Here is a 22,275-nt window from a genome sequence, read left to right as displayed (position 1 = left end):
TTTCGTCGAAATTTTATTCCTATAGGAAATTGCATAAACAATTTATTGGTATAAACATTTTTTTCCAAGTAAATTCGTCAGAATATTATTTCTACAAAAAATTTCTTGAAAATTTTATTTCTATAGAAAATTTCTTCGAAATTTTATTTCCCTAGAAAATTTCGTCAAAATTTTTGTTTCTAGTGAAAATGTCCTCCAAGTTTTATTAAGACAGAAAATTTTCTATAGAAAATTTCTTCGAAATTATGTTTTTCTAGAAAATTTAGTCGAAATTTTCCTTCCAGTAAAAATGTCTTCCAAGTTTTATTTCGACAGAAAATTTTATCGAAATTGTATTTGTATTCACCAATTTTTTTTTCTTCTAAGCAAACTTTTTTTTTTGAAATTTCATTTCTGTAGAAAATTTCATAATAATTTTATTTTTAAGTAAAATTTCTTGTTCTTTATCGAAATTCTATTTCTCCGAAATTTTCTTTTTATAGAAATTTTAATTTGTAAAGATAGTTTTTTTTATAGAAAACTTCGTCGAATTGTTATTTCTAAGGGTTTTTATTTCGATAGTAAATTTCTTCGAAATTTTTATTTATAGAAATTTTCATCAAAATTTTATATATTGCTACACAATGTTTAAAGGAAAACTTGTTCCCAATTTTATTTCAAAAGAAAATTTATAAGCAATGTTTTCTGTACAATTTGATCAAAATTTTAAATCCATCGGAAATTTTATTTAGTGAAAACTACTTCCAAGTTTTATTTAGATAGAAAATGTTGTCCAAATTTTATTTCTATAAGAAATTTATTTCTAAGGAAAATTTCTCCAAAATTTTGTTTCAGGGAAAAATGTTGTCCAAATTATTTTTAAAATAGTATTTCTATAGAATATTTATACAAAATTTTTATAGATAAAGAAAAATTCCCAGATAGGATTTTTTCCAAGTTAATTTTTTCAAATTTTTTTCTCTTCCATCGAAATTTTATTTCTGTAAGGAATATTATCAGTAAGGAAAATTTCTCCGAAATATTTTTTGTAAAGAAATATTATTCAAAATTTTATTTCCATAGAAAATTTCGTCCAAACTTTATTTCTGTAGAAAATTGCGTCACAATTTTACTTCTGCAGACGCTTTCATAAAAAATTTATTTCTAAGGGAAATTTTTTCCAAGCTTTATTTTTATAGAATATTTCGTCGAAATTTTACTTCCGCAAAAATTTTCGTCGAATTTTTATTTACATAGAAAATCTCGTTGAAATTTTATTTCTGTAGAAAATCCAAATTTTATTTCTATAAAAAATTTCATCAAAATTTTATTTCTATATAAAATTTTGTCTAAATATATAAAATTTCGCCGAAATTTTATTTCTATAAAAAATTTCGTCGAAATTTTATTTCTATAAAAAATTAGTAGAAATTTCATTTCTATAGAAAATGTTGTCAAAATTTTATATCTATAGAAAATTTCGACGAAATTTTATTTCTATAAAAAAAATTCGTCGAAATTTTATTTCTATTGAAAATTTCGTCAAAATTGTATTTCTATTGAAATTTCGTCGAAATTTTATTTCTAAATAAAATTTGTCTAAATATATAAAATTTTTGTCGTTTTGCTGCAAGTAGATGAAGCTGATGAGGAATGTGGTAATTCCGAAACGTGCGTCCATCCAACCATCTTGCAGTCTATAGGACTTTGCCCAAATAAATTTGACAAACATTCTTTTCCTCTGTTGGTTAAGCTACACTTGTAGTTTATCCAATGCATGGTTTTAAGCTGAAATCAAAAAACAACAACAAATTGTATTTCTATAAAAAATTTCGTCGAAATTTTCTTCCTAAAAAATTTCGTCGAAATTTTATTTCTATAAAAATTTCCTCGAAATTTCATTTCTATAGAAAATTTCGTCGAATGGTATTTCTATAGAAGATTTCGTCGAAATTGTATTTCTATAGAAAATATCGTCGAAATTTTATTTCTATAAAAATTTAGTAGAAATTTCATTTCTATAGAAAATTTTGTCAAAATTTTATATCTATAGAAAATTTCGTCGAAATTTTATTTCAATAAAAAATTTCGTCGAAATTTTATTTCTATTGAAAATTTCGTCCAAATTGTATTTCTATAGAAAATTTCGTCGAAAAAAAATGTTTACAAAATTTTATTTCTATATAAATTTGTCTAAATATATAAAATTTCTATAGAAAATTTCGTCGAAATTTCGCCGAAAAAAAAATGTTTACAAAATTTTATTTCTATATAAATTTGTCTAAATATATAAAATTTCTATAGAAAATTTCGTCGAAATTTTATTCCTATAGAAAATTATCTCAAAATTTCATATCTATAGAAAATTTCGTCGAAATTTTATTTCTATAAAAAAATTCGTCGAAATTTTATTTCTATCGAAAATTTCGTCGAAATCGTATTTCTATAGAAAATTTCGCCGAAAATAAAATGTTTACAAAATTTTATTTCTATATAAAATTTGTCTAAATATATAAAATTTTGTCGAAATTTTATTTCTATAAAAATTTCGTAATTTCTATAAAAATTTCGTCGAAATTTTATTTCCATAGAAAAGTTCGTCAAAATTGTATATCTATAGAAAATTTCGTAGAAATTTAATTTCTATAGAAAATTTCGTCAAAATTGTATTTCTATAGAAAATTTCGTCGAAATTTTATTTCAATAAAAATTTAGTAGAAATTTCATTTCTATAGAAAATTTTGTCAAAATTTTATATTTTAAATAATTTCGTCGAAATTTTATTTCTACAAAAAAAATTTCGTCGAAATTTTATTTCTACAAAAAAAATTTCGTCGAAATTGTATTTCTATAGAAAATTTCGTCGAAATTGTATTTCTATAGAAAACTTCGTCGAAATTGTATTTCTATAGAAAATTTCGTCGAAATTTTATTTCTATAAAAAAATTTCGGCGAAATTGTATTTCTATAAAAAATTTCGTCGAAATTTTATTTCTATAAAAATTTCGTCGAAATTGTATTTCTATAAAAAATTTCGTCGAAATTGTATTTCTATAGAAAATTTCGTCGAAATTGTATTTCTATAGAAAATTTCGTCGAAATTGTATTTCTATAGAAAATTTCGTTGAAATTTTAGTTCTATAGAAAATTTCGTCGACATTTTATTTCTATAAAAAATTTAGTCGACATTTTATTTCTATATAAAATTTGTCTAAATATATAATATATAAAAATTTCGGCGAAATTGTATTTCTATAGAAAATTATGTCAAAATTTCATATCTATAGAAAATTTCGTCGAAATTTTATTCCTATAAAAAAATTCGTCGAAATTTTATTTCTATTGAAAATTTCGTCGAAATCGTATTTCTATAGAAAATTTCGCCGAAAATAAAATGTTTACATTTTTTTTATTTCTATATAAAATTTGTCTAAATATATAAAATTTTGTCGACATTTTATTTCTATAAAAATTTCGTAATTTCTATAAAAATTTCGTCGAAATTTTATTTCCATAGAAAAGTTCGTCAAAATTGTATATCTATAGAAAATTTCGTAGAAATTTAATTTCTATAGAAAATTTCGTCAAAATTGTATTTCTATAGAAAATTTCGTCGAAATTTTATTTCAATAAAAATTTAGTAGAAATTTCATTTCTATAGAAAATTTTGTCAAAATTTTATATTTTAAATAATTTCATCGAAATTTTATTTCTACAAAAAAATTTCGTCGAAATTTTATTTCTATTGAAAATTTCGTCGAAATTGTATTTCTATAGAAAATTTCGTCGAAATTGTATTTCTATAGAAAACTTCGTCGAAATTGTATTTCTATAGAAAATTTCTCCGAAAAAAAAATGTTTACAAAATTTTATTTCTATATAAATTTGTCTAAATAAAAAAAAAATCTATAGAAAATTTCGGCGATATTGTATTCCTATAGAAAATTTCGTCGAAATTATATTTCTATAAAAAAATTTCGGCGAAATTGTATTTCTATAAAAAATTTCGTCGAAATTTTATTTCTATAAAAATTTCGTCGAAATTGTATTTCTATAAAAAAATTTCGACGAAATTTTATTTCTATAAAAATTTCGTCGAAATTGTATTTCTATAGACAATTTCGTCGAAATTGTATTTCTGTAGAAAATTTCGTCGAAATTGTATTTCTATAGAAAATTTCGTTGAAATTTTAGTTCTATAGAAAATTTCGTCGACATTTTATTTCTATAAAAAATTTAGTCGACATTTTATTTCTATATAAAATTTGTCTAAATATATAAAATTTTGTCGAAATTTTAGAAAATATAAATTTAATTTCTATAGAAAATTTCGTGGAAATTGCATTCCTATAGAAAATTTTTATCGAAATTTTATTTCTATAAAAATTTAGTAGAAATTTCATTTTTATATAAAATTTTATATCTATAGAAAATTTCATCGAAATTTTATTTCTATTAAAAAATTTCGGAGAAATTTTATTTCTATTGAAAATTTCGTCGAAATTGTATTTCTATAGAAAACTTCACCAAAAAAAATGTTTACAAAATTTTATTTCTATATAAAATTTGTCTAAATATATAAAACTTCTATAGAAAATTTCGTAGAAATTGTTTTCCTATAGAAAATTTCGTCGAAATTTTATTTCTTTAAAAAATTTCGTCGATTTTTTTTCTATAGAAAATTTCGTCAAAATTGTATTCCTATACAAAATTTCGTTGAAATTTTATTTCTATGGGAAATTTCGTCCAAATTTTATTTCTATGGAAAATTTCGTCCAAATTTTACTTCTATAAAAATAACGTCGAAATTGTATTTCTATAAAAAATTTCGTCAAAATTTTATTTCTATAAAAATTTCGTCGAAATTGTATTTCTATAGAAAATTTTGTCGAAATTGTATTTCTGTAGAAAATTTCGTCGAAATTGTATTTCTATAGAAAATTTCGTTGAAATTTTATTTCTATAGAAAATTTCGTCGACATTTTATTTCTATAAAAAATTTCGTCGAAATTTTATTTCTATAAAAATTTCGTCGAAATTGTATTCCTATAGAAAATTTCGTCGAAAAAAATGTTTACAAAATTTTATTTCTATATAAATTTGTCTAAATATATAAAATTTCTATAGAAAATTTCGTCGAAATTGTATTCCTATAGAAAATTATGTCAAAATTTCATATCTATAGAAAATTTCGTCGAAATTTTATTTCTATAAAAAAATTCGTCGAAATTTTATTTCTATTGAAAATTTCGACGAAATCGTATTTCTATAGAAAATTTCGCCGAAAATAAAATGTTTACAAAATTTTATTTCTATATAAAATTTGTCTAAATATATAAAATTTTGTCGAAATTTTATTTCTATAAAAACTTCGTCGAAATTTTATTTCCATAGAAAAGTTCGTCAAAATTGTATATCTATAGAAAATTTCCTAGAAATTTAATTTCTATAGAAAATTTCGTCAAAATTGCATTTCTATAGAAAATTTCGTCGAAATTTTATTTCAATAAAAATTTAGTAGAAATTTCATTTCTATAGAAAATTTTGTCAAAATTTTATATTTTAAATAATTTCGTCGAAATTTTATTTCTACAAAAAAAATTCGTCGAAATTTTATTTCTACTGAAAATTTCGTCGAAATTGTATTTCTATAGAAAATTTCGTCTAAATTGTATTTCTATAAAAATTTCTCCGAAAAAAACAATGTTTACAAAATTTTATTTCTATATAAATTTGTCTAAATAAATAAAATTTCTATAGAAAATTTCGTCGAAATTGTATTCCTATAGAAAATGTCGTCGAAATTTTATTTCTATAAAAAAATTTCGGCGAAATTTTATATCTATAAAAATTTCGTCGAAATTGTATTTCTATAAAAAATTTCGACGAAAGTTTATTTCTATAAAAATTTCGTCGAAATTGTATTTCTATAGAAAATTTCGTCCAAATTGTATTTCTGTAGAAAATTTCGTCGAAATTGTATTTCTATAGAAAATTTCGTCGACGTTTTATTTCTATAAAAAATTTCGTCGACATTTTATTTCTATATAAAATTTGTCTACATATATAAAATTTTGTCGAAATTTTAGAAAATATAAATTTAATTTCTATAGAAAATTTCGTCGAAATTGCATTCCTATAGAAAATTTTTATCGAAATTTTATTTCTATAAAAATTTAGTAGAGATTTCATTTTTATAGAAAATTTTATATCTATAGAAAATTTTATAGAAATTTTACTTCTATTAAAAAATTTCGGCTAAATTTTATTTCTATTGAAAATTTCGTCGAAATTGTATTTCTATAGAAATTTTCACAAAAAAAAATGTTTACAAAATTTTATTTCTATATAAAATTTGTCTAAATATATAAAACTTCTATAGAAAATTTCGTAGAAATTGTTTTCCTATAGAAAATTTCGTCGAAATTTTATTTCTATAAAAAATTTCGTCGAATTTTTTTTTCTATAGAAAATTTCGTCAAAATTGTATTCCTATACAAAATTTCGTTGAAATTTTATTTCTATGGGAAATTTCGTCCAAATTTTATTTCTATGGAAAATTTCGTCCAAATTTTACTTCTATAAAAATAACGTCGAAATTTTATTTCTATAGAAAAATTCGTCGAAATTGTATTTCTATAAAAAATTTCGTCAAAATTTTATTTCTATAAAAATTTCGTCGAAATTGTATTTCTATAGAAAATTTTGTCGAAATTGTATTTCTATAGAAAATTTCGTCGACATTTTATTTCTATAAAAAATTTCGTCGAAATTTTATTTCTATAAAAATTTCGTCGTAATTGTATTTCTATAAAAAATTTCGTCGAAATTTTATTTCTATAAAAATTTGTCGAAATTGTATTTCTATAGAAAATTTCGTCGAAATTATATTCCTATAGAAAATTTCGTCGAAATTTTATTTCTTTAGAAAATTTCGTCGAAATTTTATTTCTATAGAACAATTCATCAAAATTTTATTTCTACGAGAATTTTTTTTCCATTTTTTTTACAGGGAAAAATTTGTTTCTTAAAACATAAGGTTCTTTGGAAAAATTTCACTTTATGTTCATAATATCTATGGAAATTGTGTATTTCTAGCCTTGTGTTTTCGTTTTGTTTTACTTCATTCATTCTTTATTTTTGTTATAAAAAATTGTGTAGAAAAAAACACAACCAAACAGACAATATTAAGAGAGGAGAGAGAAAATAGAATGGATAGAATACACGCCCTTTTTTAGTTAAAATATTTTTTATAGATTGTTATGATTATCCCCAGACTCTAGAATCCATACACCATTCCAACACAATTTCATCTTCCTTCATTTCTGACGCTCGTACACATACATACACACACCATGCATACTATAGAAGTTGTTTTGGCAACTACCTTTACTCAGTTTCACTAGCCCATTGAACGTGGCACATAAATGTATTGCCTCTGCACCCCACCAATGTTAATGCCAAAGCTTTACCATATGATTGAGGATTTGCGAATATTTTGCGAATATACCATCAACACCATCATATTCGCTAGTAGATATCTTTTGTGATGACGGCCTCAAACATTGCCAGCACATTGAGAAGATTCGATTGCCGAAATGCTATGGTCATTTATTCGATTGGATTCAGCATTGTCGTTATATAAAATGATGGGGATTTAAAATAAACGAAACGAAACATGTCACATTTTGCTATTGGCCACTTGAAGGATGAAGTGGATCTTTACAGTGTTTTATGTTTGGTAATAAATTTTGAATAACATCACTTCTCCAGCAATAGAAGTCACAAGACATGGTATTCGAAGAAATTTTGAAATCTCACTTTTGATGTTTAGAAAAATTTTAAAAATAGGAATGAGATTTTTTGTGGGTTTTAATAGCTTTTGGCATTTTATTATATTAAAATTATATATATAGGCATATTAGAACTTACCTCAAATATTATGCATCCACGGCAAATCCTATTGATTGCAGCTACTTGAAATTTAAATATATTCGTATTTATTTTAGAACTTCAATCAAATTGAACACTTTAAGATTTCAGCTATTTTTTTAGAATTTCCAATTTGGTTTATTTTAAATAAAATTTGTTTACAATTTGTTTGCTATTTTAATTCACTATATTTTTGAAGCATTTTGCATTGACTAATTTGTTTTAAAAATAACTATTTTTTTTTGTAAAAAAACACTTTGACTTTTGAAATTTCACTTTTTGTGAATCTGCGATTTTTTCTCGTTTGCTCTAGTCAAATATTTTATTTTTAGAAAATGTTTTTTTTTTTTGTAAAATTATTTTATTGAATACACTTTGTTTCTTTTATGAGTTCCCAATGGAATATTTTGTTTGTGTTCGTTGAAATTAAAAGCACTATGAAAGAAAGAGAAGAGGGATTAGTATACTATAAAAAAAATCAAAACTAAAAGATTTAATTTTTATTTGAAATTTTATATAAAAAAACTCGAATTGTAAATTTATTTCTAACAGATTTCAAGTAATTTCCATTCAAAATAGTTTTCGAAAATAAGTTTTCATTTTTATTTATTGTCCAAAAAGTAGTATGAAAATAAAATTCACAAAAATTTTGAGAAAATTGCTTGTTTTTATATTTTTATGTATTTTGAGGTATATTAAACCCCAAAAAATATATATACTATTTCACTTAGAAATCCACAGTGATGTAATGCTTAGTATTTCCGGCTTGCATACAAAATATGGTGGGTTCAATCCCAATTTCGGTCGTACATAAAAAAAATTCCGTTGGTGATTTATCCCCTCTCAGCAATGCTAATGATATTTCTGAGTGTATCAAAACTTTTCTAAGTTGTTTCACCCTAATAGCAAACGTCTTTCGGAGGTCCCTTGTCATTGATCTCACAGAATTGAGTATTGAATATTTACTACCTTGGTATCACAATGCACTGAATAGTCTAAGTCAGTTCAAAATATCAAACGGCCACATTTTCTAACCTAACCGTATGGAGTAAAATCAAAACAAAAAACAACCGGCGAAAAAATATCTCGTCATTTCGAGAATATCCTTTTGAATTTTGTTTAGTAAATAAATACAAGTAATTCTTTGAATATAAATTTTTATGAAATTTTCTACAGGTCTACAGGACCGGTCCAAACTCGACTGGTCCCACCCACTTACAGGCACTAAATGTTACTGTTAACTATATTTTTGCATAAGAAAAATTAGTGTTATTTTTTGAAATGCATAGCTATGTTTATTTATTTATTTTTTATACGAAATATTTTTGTTAATTCACAAAACGCTATTTATTTTACGGCCATTTTCATGTAGCTCCGTCAGGCTTTAACTGCCAGTTAGCAGAAAGTAAATTGCAAATTTCTTGTCTCCGGCTAACTTTAACTGAAAAATGTTCAGCAGTGAAGTTCCTAACTGGCATATGGCAGCACTACACACAAATAATTTTTTTTCTGATTCAATCACGAAATTAATTGATCCATATAATTTTTTAATTGAAATGTCTTCAATCACAGAAATGTTAGTATCAATTAAAAAATTAATTGAAGATCAATTAAAAAAGTAATTGATTCAATTAAAAACTTAATTGATTCAATTAAAAAATTAATTGATACTATCAATTTTTTGATTGATTTTTGTTTCAATTAAAAAATTAGTTGAATCAATTAAATTTTTAATTGAATATTTTTAAAAACTCAGTTAAGATTTTAATTGGAAAGATTTCCATGAAATTTTTTTCTAACGGAGCTTCATGAAAATGGGATTTAATGTTATTTTTATACAAAACTTACTTCGTTATGTATTTTTTTTTTTTTTTTTTTTTTGAAATACAAAACTGTGCATATATGAAAGAAATACTTTTGTTTTGTTTTTAACCAAAAAAAATGTTTTTATATTAATATTATTTACATTGAAGATTATTGAAATGCACGTGCTGATTATGACGTTTTTTTTTTTCAAAAAAGTGACAAGTAAGAAGTACTTCATAAATAGAAAAAATTTCACATAATTTTCCATAGGAATAAAATTTTTACGAATTTTATTTTATTTTCTATAGTAACAAAATTTGGAAAAAAATTTATATAGAAATATAATTTTGACAAAAGTTTCTATAGAAATAACATTTTGACAAAATTTTCTAAAGAAATAAAATTTTGAAAAAATTTTCTATAGAAATAAAATCTTGACAAAATTTTATATAGAAATGAAATTTTCACAAAAATTTCTATAGAAATAAAACTTTGAGAAAATTTTCTATATAAATAAATGTTTGAGAAAATTTTGTATAGAAATAAAATTTTGAGAAAATTTTCTATAGAAAAAAATTTTGAAAAAATTTTCTATATAAATAAAATTCGGAGAAAATTTTCTATATAAATAAAATTCTGAGAAAATTTTCAATAGAAATAAAATTTGGGCAAAATTTTCTATAGAAATCAAATTTTGACAAGATTTTCTATAGAAATAAAATTTTGAGAAAATTTTCGATAGAAATAAAATTTTGACAAAATTTTCTATAGAAAAAAAATTTTGACAAAATTTTCTATATAAATAAAATTTTGACAAAATTTTCTATAAAAATTAAATTTTTACAAAATTTTCTATAGAAATAAAATTTTGAAAAAATTTTCTGTAGAAATAAAATTTTGAAAAAATTTTCTGTAGAAATAAAATTTTGACAAAATTTTCTATAGAAATAAAATTTTGACAAAATTTTCTATAGAAGTGAAATTTTCACAAAAATTTCTATAGAAATAAAACTTTGAGAAAATTTTCTATATAAATAAATGTTTCAGAAAACTTTGTATAGAAATAAAATTGTGAGAAAATTTTCTATAGAAATAAAATTTTGAGAGAATTTTCTATAGAAATAAAATTTTGAAAAAATTTTCTGTAGAAATAACATTTTGAAAAAATTTTCTGTAGAAATAAAATTTTGACAAAGTTTTCTATAGAAATAAAATTTTGACAAAATTTTCTATAGAAATAAAATTTTGACAAAATTTTCTATAGAAATAAAATTTTGATAAAATTTTCTATAGAAATAAAATTTTGACAAAATTTTCTATAGAAGCAAAATTTTGACAAAATTTTCTATAGAAATAAAATTTTGACAAAATTTTCTATAGAAATAAAATTTTGAAAAAAATTTTCTATAGAAGTAAAATATTGACAAAATTTTCTATACAAATAAAATGTTGACAAAATTCTCTATAGAAAAACATTTTGACAAAAATTTTCTATAGAAATAAAATTTTGACAAAATTTTCTATAGAAATAAACTTTTGCAAAATTTTTTGTAGAAATAGAATTTTGACAAAATTTTCTATAGAAATAAAACTTCCGAAAATTTTCTATAGAAAAAAAATGTTGACAAAATTTTCTATAGAAATAAAATTTTGACAAAATTTTCTATAGAAATAAAATTTTGACAAAATTTTCTATAGAAATAAAATTTTGACAAAATTTTCTATAGAAATAAAATTTTGACAAAGTTTTCTATAGAAATAAAATTTTGAAAAAAAAAATCTATAGAAATAAAATATTGACAAAATTTTCTATACAAATAAAATGTTGACAAAATTCTCTATAGAAAAACATTTTGACAAAATATTCTATAGAAAAAAAATTGACAAAATTTTCTATATAAATAAAATGTTGAGAACATTTTCTATAGAAATAAAATTTTGACAAAATTTTCTATAGAAATAAAATTTTGAAAAAAAAATTCTATAGAAATAAAATATTGACAAAATTTTCTATACAAATAAAATGTTGACAAAATTCTCTATAGAAAAACATTTTGACAAAATATTCTATAGAAAAAAAATTGACAAAATTTTCTATATAAATAAAATGTTGAGAACATTTTCTATAGAAATAAAATTTTGACAAAATTTTCTATAGAAATAAAATGTTGACAAAATTTTCTATAGAAATAAAATTTGACAAAATTTTCCATACAAATAAAATGTCGACAAAATTTTCTATAGAAAAAAATTTTGACAAAATTTTCCATAGAAATAAAATTTTGAGAAAATTTTCTATAGAAATAATATTTTGACAAAATTTTCTATCGAAATAAAATTTTGACAAAATTTTCTATAGAAATAAAATTTTGACAAAATTTTCTATCGAAATAAAATTTTGACAAAATTTTCTATCGAAATAAAATTTTGACAAAATTTTCTATAGAAATAAAATTTTGCCAAATTTTCTATAGAAATAAAATTTTGACAAAATTTTCTATAGAAATAAAATTTTGACAAAATTTTCTATAGAAATAAAATTTTGACGAAATTTTCTATAGAAATAAAATTTTGACAAAATTTTCTATTTTCTATAGAAATAAAATTTTGATAAATTTTTCTATAGAAATAAAATTTTGAGAAAATTTTCTATAGAAATAAAATTTTGAAAAAATTTTCTATAGAAATAAAGTTTTGACAAAATTTTCTATAGAAATAAAATTTTGACAAAATTTTCTATAGAAATTAAATTTTAACAAAATTTCCTATGGAAATAAAATTTTGACAAAATTTTCTATAGAAATAAAATTTTGAAAAAAATTTCTGTAGAAATAAAATTTTGAAAAAATTTTCTGTAGAAATAAAATTTTGACAAAATTTTCAATAGAAATAAAATTTTGACAAAATTTTCTATAGAAATGAAATTTTCACAAAAATTTCTATAGAAATAAAACTTTGAGAAAATTTTCTATAGAGATAAAATTTTGAGAAAATTTTCTATAGAAATAAAATTTTGACAAAATTTTCTATAGAAATAAAATTTTGAAAAAGTTGTCTATAGAAATAAAATTTTGAGAAAATTTTCTATAGAAATAAAATTTTGTCAAAATTTTCTATAGAAATAAAATTTTGACAAAATTTTCTATAGAAATTAAATTTTTTACAAAATTTTCTATAGAAAAAAATTTTGAGAAAATTTTCTATAGAAATAAAATTTTGGCAACCGTGGGTGTGATACCAATAACTGCATTACTGAGACGGGATAAGCGACATGCTAACCATTGCACCACGGTTTTGCTCATAACGCATAAAGAGGAGCAAATTGTTTTTATATTTTCGGAGGATTCGATGTGCATCTGCAAATTTTTTTCTTTTCAGAATGTAGAAAGATGGATTTTATGTAAATCATAATTATTGTAAACCTGATTTCTCCTAATGAAAAATCCCAATACTAAAAACACTGCCATCAGAGGAAAAATACGTTCATCTTGAAGTCCAAGGGGTTTTCCGTATTTAATTTGACAAACATAATTTTCTTCTTGTAGTTTAGTAAACATATGATTTAAAGCTGACATTGTAGGATTATTTATAAAAAATATTCTTTTATAAAAATCAAAAATTGATAAAAACAAACATCCACTTAGCAAAACTTAATAGATATATAAAAAATATTCTATCACAAAAAATCCACAAATTTTTCTTTGAGCACTAAAAGTTTTTTTAATTTTTGTTTTTTTCGAAATTCGCTAATGAATTTAAAATTTATCATTCATTTAAAATCGATTAAATTTAAATCGTCGTCATTTATGGAGTTTGTAATGAAGATGAAGAGGGCACTTGAGTTTTTTTAGTTTAATATAATTTATTAAAATAAATGTACACAACGTAGTATTTTTCGTTATAAATCTTCAATGAATTGAAATTTGAATTTTTTATATTTTTACTTTTTTATTTTCGTTTATTCGCAATTTTGTTTCTTTCGTTTTTTCACATGTTTATTTTGTTTTCTTGTTTTTTTATTGTTTTCGTTTTTCTTATAGAATTTTTATGACACGTTGATGTTAACACTTTGGATGTAAATTTGCAACTAAATTGAAATTTATTCTCAAATTATCATGGTACAACGACAACAACAACATCAACGAAGCCAACGAATGGTGATAGCTTCTCCATCACCTTATCCAATGGAAAATTGTGACAAAGTGGCTTGAATAGATGGATGGATGGATAATACATGGATGGATTTCAGACAACCTCTCAACGATGGACCCAACGTCTATGACGACCTATCCAACCACTAAACCAAATAAAGTCGACTCAACAGACAGACCGCCTGTGAGATTGAGCGACCAACCACAAACCACCCACCTCTTCTACATATCATCTCATACTTCATCTTCATCTTGAGATTCACAGAAATCCAGAAAAGGCACACAGCTATTCCATACAGCCAAGCATCATTGTACACTTCAAGCAAATCGGCTTTATATGCTGAAGATCTCAATCACAGTCACATACATGCGGGATGCAGGTGCAGGCAGGAGAAATCGGAGCGCACCCTCTGAGTGAATGATTCTTGACTGTTGTCGACACCGCTTAGAGTGTTGATGTTCGTCGGTTGTTCTTCTTAAGTCAATAACTCTGCCACAAACAGACGCATAAAGTGTCGTTAAAAATTTAAATGCCCTTTTTTGTCATTCATCGTCCATAACAAGCCTGTGGTGGTGGTGATGTGATGGTGGTGAACAAATGTGGGGACATTCACTATTTGGCGAAACTGCCTGTGCTGCTGCTAACATATTTGAATTTTTGTTGATCCCGAGATGTTTTTGTGATGCGAATTTAGTTTATCACCTTATCATATACAAACGCAATAAGACAGCAACAACATGAAGAAAAATTGTACAAAAATAAATTATAATAATCAAATAGCCTCAATTGAAGCCCAAGACCCCGATGAAGAGCGCAAATCGAAAGTTATACCACAGACATTTATTCTACATTCCGTATTCGCATATTGAATAGAGCACAGTGGTTAAGAATTGCATTTTACAAAGGAATAATTTGTTGTACTCATTTGAAATCAGATCTTATAGGCGTCCATGGAATATACTTACTTCTATGAGACCCATTTCTTAGCAATACGTACACCAATGTGGCTACCGCTGACCGATGAGTTGGACCCATCGGGCCAATCTCGACGCCGTGAAATTGGTTGGATTAGAGACTTAGATGCGCAACAGATCGATGACTCAATATTTTGCACGGTGAACGAAAAGGCACAGGATTATGATTGCTGCAGCCTGCCCCCCTTCTATACTCATGTTGCCCAGATTCCGGTATTCCGGGACATCATCATACCCGTGATCGAATTGCCCAGGATAGGCCCAACTTTCCTACAGTAGCGATGGGAATCGCGAACGAGCGTGATGACGCCGACGAGGTACTGAATCTAGTGATTAGTAAGAAAGTCGACGAGCACGAGCAAAGCACATGGGCAGAACACCTGAATCAATACAACCTTGGCACAAGCACAAAGAAGTTATGTTATATGAGATCCCCTCTAACCACTCCACAATGGATGAGGGATGTCAGCCGCCTTTGGCAAAATTTTATTTCTATAGAAAATTTTGTCAAAATTGTATTTCTATAGCAAATTTTGTCCAAATTTAATTTCTATAAAAATTTTTTCCAAATTTAGTTTTTTATAGAAAATTTTTCCAAATTTTTTTATAGAAAATTTTATCACAATTTTACTTCTATAGAAAATTTTGTCAGAATTTTATTTCTATAGGTAATTCTGTAAAAATTTTAATTTTATAGAAAATTTTGTCAACATTTTATTTCTATAGAAAATTTTTCCAAAAAAAAATTTTTATAGAAAAATTTTTCAAAAATTAAAATTTTTTTTTATAGAAAATTTTGTCAAACTTTTATTTCTATAGAAAATTTTGTCAAATTTTACTTCTATAGAAAATTTTGTCAAAATGTTATTTCAAAAGAAAATTTTGTAAAAATTTTATTTTTATAGAAAATTTTGTAAAAATTTTATTTCTATAGAAAATTTTGTAAAAATTTTATTTCTATAGAAATTTTGTCAAAATTTTATTTCTATAGAAAATTTGTCAAAATTTTATTTCTATGGAAAATGTCCAAATTTTATTTCTATAGAAAATTTTGTCAAAGTTTTATTTCTACGGAAAATGTTGTCAAAAATTTATTTCTATAGAAAATTTTGTCAAAATTGTATTTCTATAGAAAATTTTGTCCAAATTGTATTTCTATAGAAAATTTTGTAAAAATTTTATTTCTATAGAAAATTTTTCCAAATTTTTTTATAGAAAATTTTTCCAAATTTTTTTTATAGAAAATTTTATCACAATTTTATTTCTATAGAAAATTTTGTCAACATTTTATTTCTATAGGTAATTCTGTAAAAATTTTAACTTTATAGAAAGTTTTGTCAAAATTTTATTTCTATAGAAAATTTTTCAAAAAAAAAATTTTATAGAAAAATTTTTCAAAAATTTTTCAATTTTTTTTTTATAGAAAATTTTGTCAAGCTTTTATTCTATAGAAAATTTTGTCAAACTTTTTTTTCTATAGAAAATTTTGTCAAAGTTTTATTTCTATAGAAATTTTGTCAAAATTTTATTTCTATAGAAAATTTGTCAAAATTTTATTTCTATAGAAAATTTTGTCAAAATGTTATTTCTATAGAAAATTTTGTCAAAGTTTTATTTCTACGGAAAATGTTGTCAAAAATTTATTTCTATAGACAATTTTGTCAAAGTTTTATTTCTACGGAAAATGTTGTCAAAAATTCATTTCTATAGAAAATTTTGTCAAAATTTTATTTCTAAAGAAAATTTTGTCAAAATGTTATTTCTAAAAAAAATTGATGTATCTCTTAGTTGTAAAGGAAAATTTTGAAAAATCTACCAAAACATCGAGAATTCTATCAATCTACCAAATAGTAAAAAATCTACCAGTTTTGGTAGAATACTACCAACTGTATCAACCGTGCCCACCACCCTTTACGCGTTACTCCCAAGGTATTCCGAGACGTCATCAACGCAGCAGCCATTCGCTTCATAGCTAGTCTTCGAATTGCCCAGGTAAAGCCCAACATCCCAGCAGAAGCGACGTAAAGGAGACCAGTCAGCGACACATAATTTATCTCAGTCAAATTGGCCAGTGTCATCAACTATCCAAAGCGCTGGGCCCGAAGGAATTTCTATGCGAATGCGAAAGCATCTGGAAATATTGGATGTCGACCATACTCCTCAGTTTATCCTTGCAATTGCTCATTATACACGATGTCCGGAAAATTTCACTACCGAAGCTAGGCAAAGACTAGAGCAAGGGTGAATCGTAGAGACCGTTCTCTCTTCCCTCACCAGTAGCCAAGACACTACTTCTCCCCCGCCTTTCGGAAAATTTTCCACAAGCCAACCACCAAAAGGATTCCCTAAAGTTCATACTTCAAAAACAACAGCTTTGCATGTCATTACAACATACATAATTGGAGGATTGAACTAAACCACAGGACTGTCCTCATGGCTCTTGATCTATTAAGACAATATGGTCCTTGCCAGACTGTTTGAAAATACGTCCCTACCGACAGGAGTCAAATGTTGGAGTCTTATGGCGATTTCGATTGGGAAAAAAGGTGCAACATTCTCAAAATTGATTACCAAATATAAAGGACACTGTCATAAATATTGGATCCTCTATCCCTCACAATATTATGAATTAACAATAAGTTTGGAATGACACTATTATTTGAGCGAAAATACAATGAGGGAAAAAGAAGTGTAACACCAGGGCAACATATTTTTTGCGAAACGAAAACGCCCTTAGTTATAAGTGCGGGCGTCAGTAGTAATTTAGAGATAAAAAAGTCAAGACCTCATAGAGTGGAACAAGCAGTTCCCCCAGGTGGGGCGATATCTCCGACACTGTTAAACCTCTACACACAAAAAAAAATTTGCTGATTCAATCACGAAATTAGTTGATCCAATTAATTTTTTAATTGAAATGCCTTCAATCACAGAAATGATAGTATCTATTAAAAAATTAATTGAAGGTCAATTAAAAAATTAATTGATCCAATTAAAAAATTAATTGATACTATTAATTTTTGTGCACAGAACAACATTTCAGGAAAATTTTTCCAATTAAAATCTTAATTGGGTTTTAAAAAATATTCAATTAAAAATTTAATTGAATAAACAAATTTTTTAATTGAAATAAAAATCAATCACACAAATTAATAGTATCAATTAATTTTTGAATTGGATCAATTAATTTTTTAATTGACTGCCAATTTTTTAATTGATACTATCATTTCTGTGAATGAAGACATTTCAATCAAAAAATTAATTGGATCAATTAATTTCGCCATTGAATCAGAAAAAAATTTTTGTGTATGATTGAGTTTTGTTTCAATTAAAAAAATTTTTGATTCTATTAAATTTTTAAGTGAATATTTTTTAAAACTCAATTAAATTAATTTTAATTGGAAAAATTTTCGTGAATATTTTTTCTGTGTATCTACCTTCTATTCTACCCCCTTCTGATGGCGTTGCGGACGACAGCACAATCTTGGCATTCGGGCCTTTGTTGCTGACATCAGTGGTTGGCTACACATCTACCTTCCTGAGCTTGCCACTTATTTCACTGCTAGGAATTTGAAGATATCCGTCACCAAAACCTCAGACACACTTTTCAGCAGAATACTCAAACAGTTGAATGTTAGAGTCGATGGGGGTCGTATTTAACATAATTTTTTAAGTTGTCTTCCACGCCACTGCAATTTGTGATAAGCTCCACGGTAGAAACAAGGTACTGAAGTCGCTTGGAGTGCGGACAAAGAAACTTTGTTCACTACAAATTGGCATGCAATGCAATAACAGAACGCTGCCCTTAGAACTCTGAAGTACACCCTTCGATCATCTTTATGTGGAGACCAAGATCCTCCCCGTGCGTACACACAAATGCATCTTGTGAAAGTAGTAAATCCTGGGTTGCAACAGCTGTAATCATCAAAATCACCATGTTGGATTGAACATGCCACGCAGGAATGTAAGGATTGATATTCATCTTCTAGAGCGCGAGATCCAGCGTTACTAAAGAGAGCCTCCAGATCATGCAACATACCAGGTAGGTCTGAGCACGATTCATAAGCATACTATAGCTGAAGCAGTTAGCTACAAAAGAGCCGATAACACCGGAGGCCAGAAATCTCCCACGGCTGATATGTTAATATAACTGATATGTGTAATCTATCTGTAATCAGCGGCCAAATGACACGTATTACCTTTTTGCTTCGCACATCGATAACGACACGCCAGAAGCCCAGGGAGCTTGTTTGAGGTGATCATATTCCATCTCTGGGTGTAGACGATTATTTTGTGGTAAATTTAAATTTGAGGTAAAACAAGTATATACGGCCGTAAGTTCGGCCAGGCCATGGATTGCGTAGAAACTTCTACTGAAGCCGATGGCAAGGTATCTCAAAAACTTCCTAATATATACCACATAGTCCATACGTGGTATATATTAAACTAAAAAGGCCGATTAAATACGTATATAATTAAGTTTAAAGTTTCTATAGAAATAAAATTGACAACATTTTCTATAGAAGTAAAATGTTGACAAAATTTTCTATAGAAATAAAATTTGGAATCAATTTTTATAGAAATAAAATTTTGACAAAATTTTCTATAGAAATAAAATTTTGACAAAATTTTCTATAGAAATAAAATTTTCTATGGAAATAAAATTTTGGCGAAATTTACTATAGAAATAAAATTTTGACGAAATTTTCTATAGAAATAGCATTTTGACAATGTTTTCTATAAAAATAAAATTTTGGTAGATTATTTTTGGCTCGAGTGGCAACCATGATTATGAACCGATATGGACCAATTTTTGTGTGATTGGGGATCGGCTATATATAACTATAGACCGATATGGACCAATTTTGGCATGGTTATTAGCGACCTTATACTAACACCACGTTGCAAATTTCAACCGGATCGGATGAATTTTGCTCCTCCAAGAGGCTACGGAGATCAAACTGGGGAACTGTTTATATGGGGGCTATATATGTTAGGTTAGGTTAGGTTAGGTTAGGTTAGGTGGCAGCCCGATGTATCAGGCTCACTTAGACTATTCAGTCCATTGTGATACCACATTGGTGAACTTCTCTCTTATCACTGAGTGCTGCCCGATTCCATGTTAAGCTCAATGACAAGGGACCTCCTTTTTATAGCCGAGTCCGAACGGCGCTCCACATTATAGTGAAACCACTTAGAGAAGCTTTGAAACCCTCAGAAATGTCACCAGCATTACTGAGGTGGGATAATCCACCGCTGAAAAACTTTTTGGTGTTCGGTCGAAGCAGGAATCGAACCCACGACCTTGTGTGTGCAAGGCGGGCATGCTAAACATTGCACCACGGTGGCTCCTATATAATAATATAATTATGGACCGATATATATATTTATCGACCGATATGGACCAATTCTTGCGTGTTTGTTAGAGACTACATTCTAACACCATGTTCCAAATTTCAACCGGATCGGATGAATTTTGCTCCTCCAAGAGGCTCCGGAGGACAAATCTAGGGATCGATTTATATGGGGGCTATATATAATTATTGACCGATATGGACCAATTCTTGCATGGTTGTTAGATACCATATACAAACACCATGTACCAAATTTCGCCGGATCGGATGAAATTTGCTTCTCTGAGAGCAATCGCAAGCCAAATTTGGGGGTCCGTTTATATGGGGGCTATACGTTAAAGTGGACCGATATGGACCAATTTTTTCGTGGTTGTTAGAGACTATATACTAACACCATGTACCAAATTTCAGCCGGATCGGATGAAATTTGCTTCTCTGAAAGCAATCGCAAGCCAAATTTGGGGGTCCGTTTATATGGGGGCTATACGTTAAAGTGGACCGATATGGACCAATTTTTTCGTGGTTGTTAGAGACTATATACTAACACCATGTACCAAATTTCAGCCGGATCGGATGAAATTTGCTTCTCTTAGAGCAATCGCAAGCCAAATTTGGGGGTCCGTTTATATGGGGGCTATACGTAAAAGTGGACCGATATGGCCCATTTGCAATACTATCCGACCTACATCAATAACAACTACTTTTGCCAAGTTTCAAGTCGATAGCTGGTTTCGTTCGGAAGTTAGCGTGATTTCAACAGACGGACTGACGGACGGACGGACGGACATGCTCAGATCGACTCAGAATTTCACCACGACCCAGAATATATATACTTTATGGGGTCTTAGAGCAATATTTCGATGTGTTACAAACGGAATGACAAAATTAATAATAATGACAAAGCCTATGGTGGAGGGTATAAAAAGGAAGATTATGAAACCTAATTTAAAGACCAATTTTAAGAAATTATTTTTTCTTTTTTAATTAAGAAATTTTAATTAAACGAAAGTTCACAATTTTTTGTCATTGCGTTTGTAATACATCGAAATATTGCCCTAAGTATATATTCCACAAATTATATATATTCTGGGTCGTGGTGAAATTCAGAGTCGACCTATCCATGTCCGTCCGTCCTTTTCTCTGTTGAAATCACGCTAATGTAATTTTAATTTTATAATGCCTTGATTTAATGCCAAATAGGTCCCTAAAATAATGTCTTCATTTTAAAGAAGGCGCATGGTTGGCTCGGAATTAATATCAAAATTAAATATTTGAATGAAAAATCTTTGAATCCATGTTAACTTTTATTAGAAAGTAAGATTACAATATTTAATTTCCTGAATGACACAAATAAAATCCGTTTGTATCACAGTGTGTTACAATTTTTTTGAATTGTGTGTCGAAGACATATCACTCTAGTTACTTAAGAAGATCAACTACGTTGCAGTTTTTCTTTTTTTATTATTTCTCCTACGATCATCCTCCCCTCCCATCACATGTTCTAAGTTCAAACAAAATAATTTTCTAATATCTTTATTGCAATATTATATAAGTGTTTGTTATTTACTCTTATGCCACTATCATAAACCTAATAATTTGGGAAGCATTTTAATGCTTTAGTTGATGATGCTGGTAAGTTTTATAGAAATTCTCAAATTCTCTCTAAACCATAGGGGGTATATCACGATGTCGAGGAGGGCTATGGTTGCATTAAATCCAATTGAATAAATTCGCTTAAACAAACAAATTGTCGAAAACGAGAAAGAAAAAACCTCACAATAATTTAACAAAAGATTCGTGTAGATTTACTACTGAATAAGTTGAAAATGGTATAATAAGGAGAAATCATTGTTTAAACAATTGATTTTATTTAGTCTAATCTATGAACAATGAAGTTAGCTGTCGCAAGGCATTTTAAATTCACTTGCATGCGGTTCATTTAGGAGATGGATGGGAGTGCGTGTTATTTTTCATACCTTTATGATAAGATACACACAGAAAAAAATTCCCATTGTTAAACTGATGTAAAATTTAATTTATTTTTATAATAAATATGGAAATAAATAAATAAATAAATATTT

At 26.0% G+C, this 22,275-nt stretch overlaps 1 protein-coding gene across 9 annotated transcripts in view; it reads right to left on the bottom strand.

The window, feature by feature from the left end:
- The window catches only part of LOC142222327 (CUB and sushi domain-containing protein 3), an 839,952-nt gene that overhangs the window by 767,985 nt on the left and 49,692 nt on the right, over positions 1-22,275 (bottom strand). For 8 of the 9 annotated variants that reach the window (XR_012718306.1, XR_012718304.1, XR_012718305.1 and 5 more), the window contains exon 2: positions 7,912-8,346. The gene's annotated coding sequence lies outside the window, so the exon portion shown is untranslated. Of the gene's footprint in view, positions 1-7,911; positions 8,347-13,661; positions 13,801-22,275 lie in introns of those variants that run through there. The other variant, XM_075292414.1, reaches the window with a different exon arrangement.

This window comes from Haematobia irritans, chromosome 1 (genome assembly GCF_050003625.1).
Source record: "Haematobia irritans isolate KBUSLIRL chromosome 1, ASM5000362v1, whole genome shotgun sequence".
In the NCBI taxonomy this organism is placed as follows: Eukaryota; Metazoa; Arthropoda; class Insecta; order Diptera; family Muscidae; genus Haematobia; species Haematobia irritans.
The sequence above is the reverse complement of the archived record's forward strand: the minus strand, read 5'-3'. Positions and strand labels throughout refer to the sequence as shown.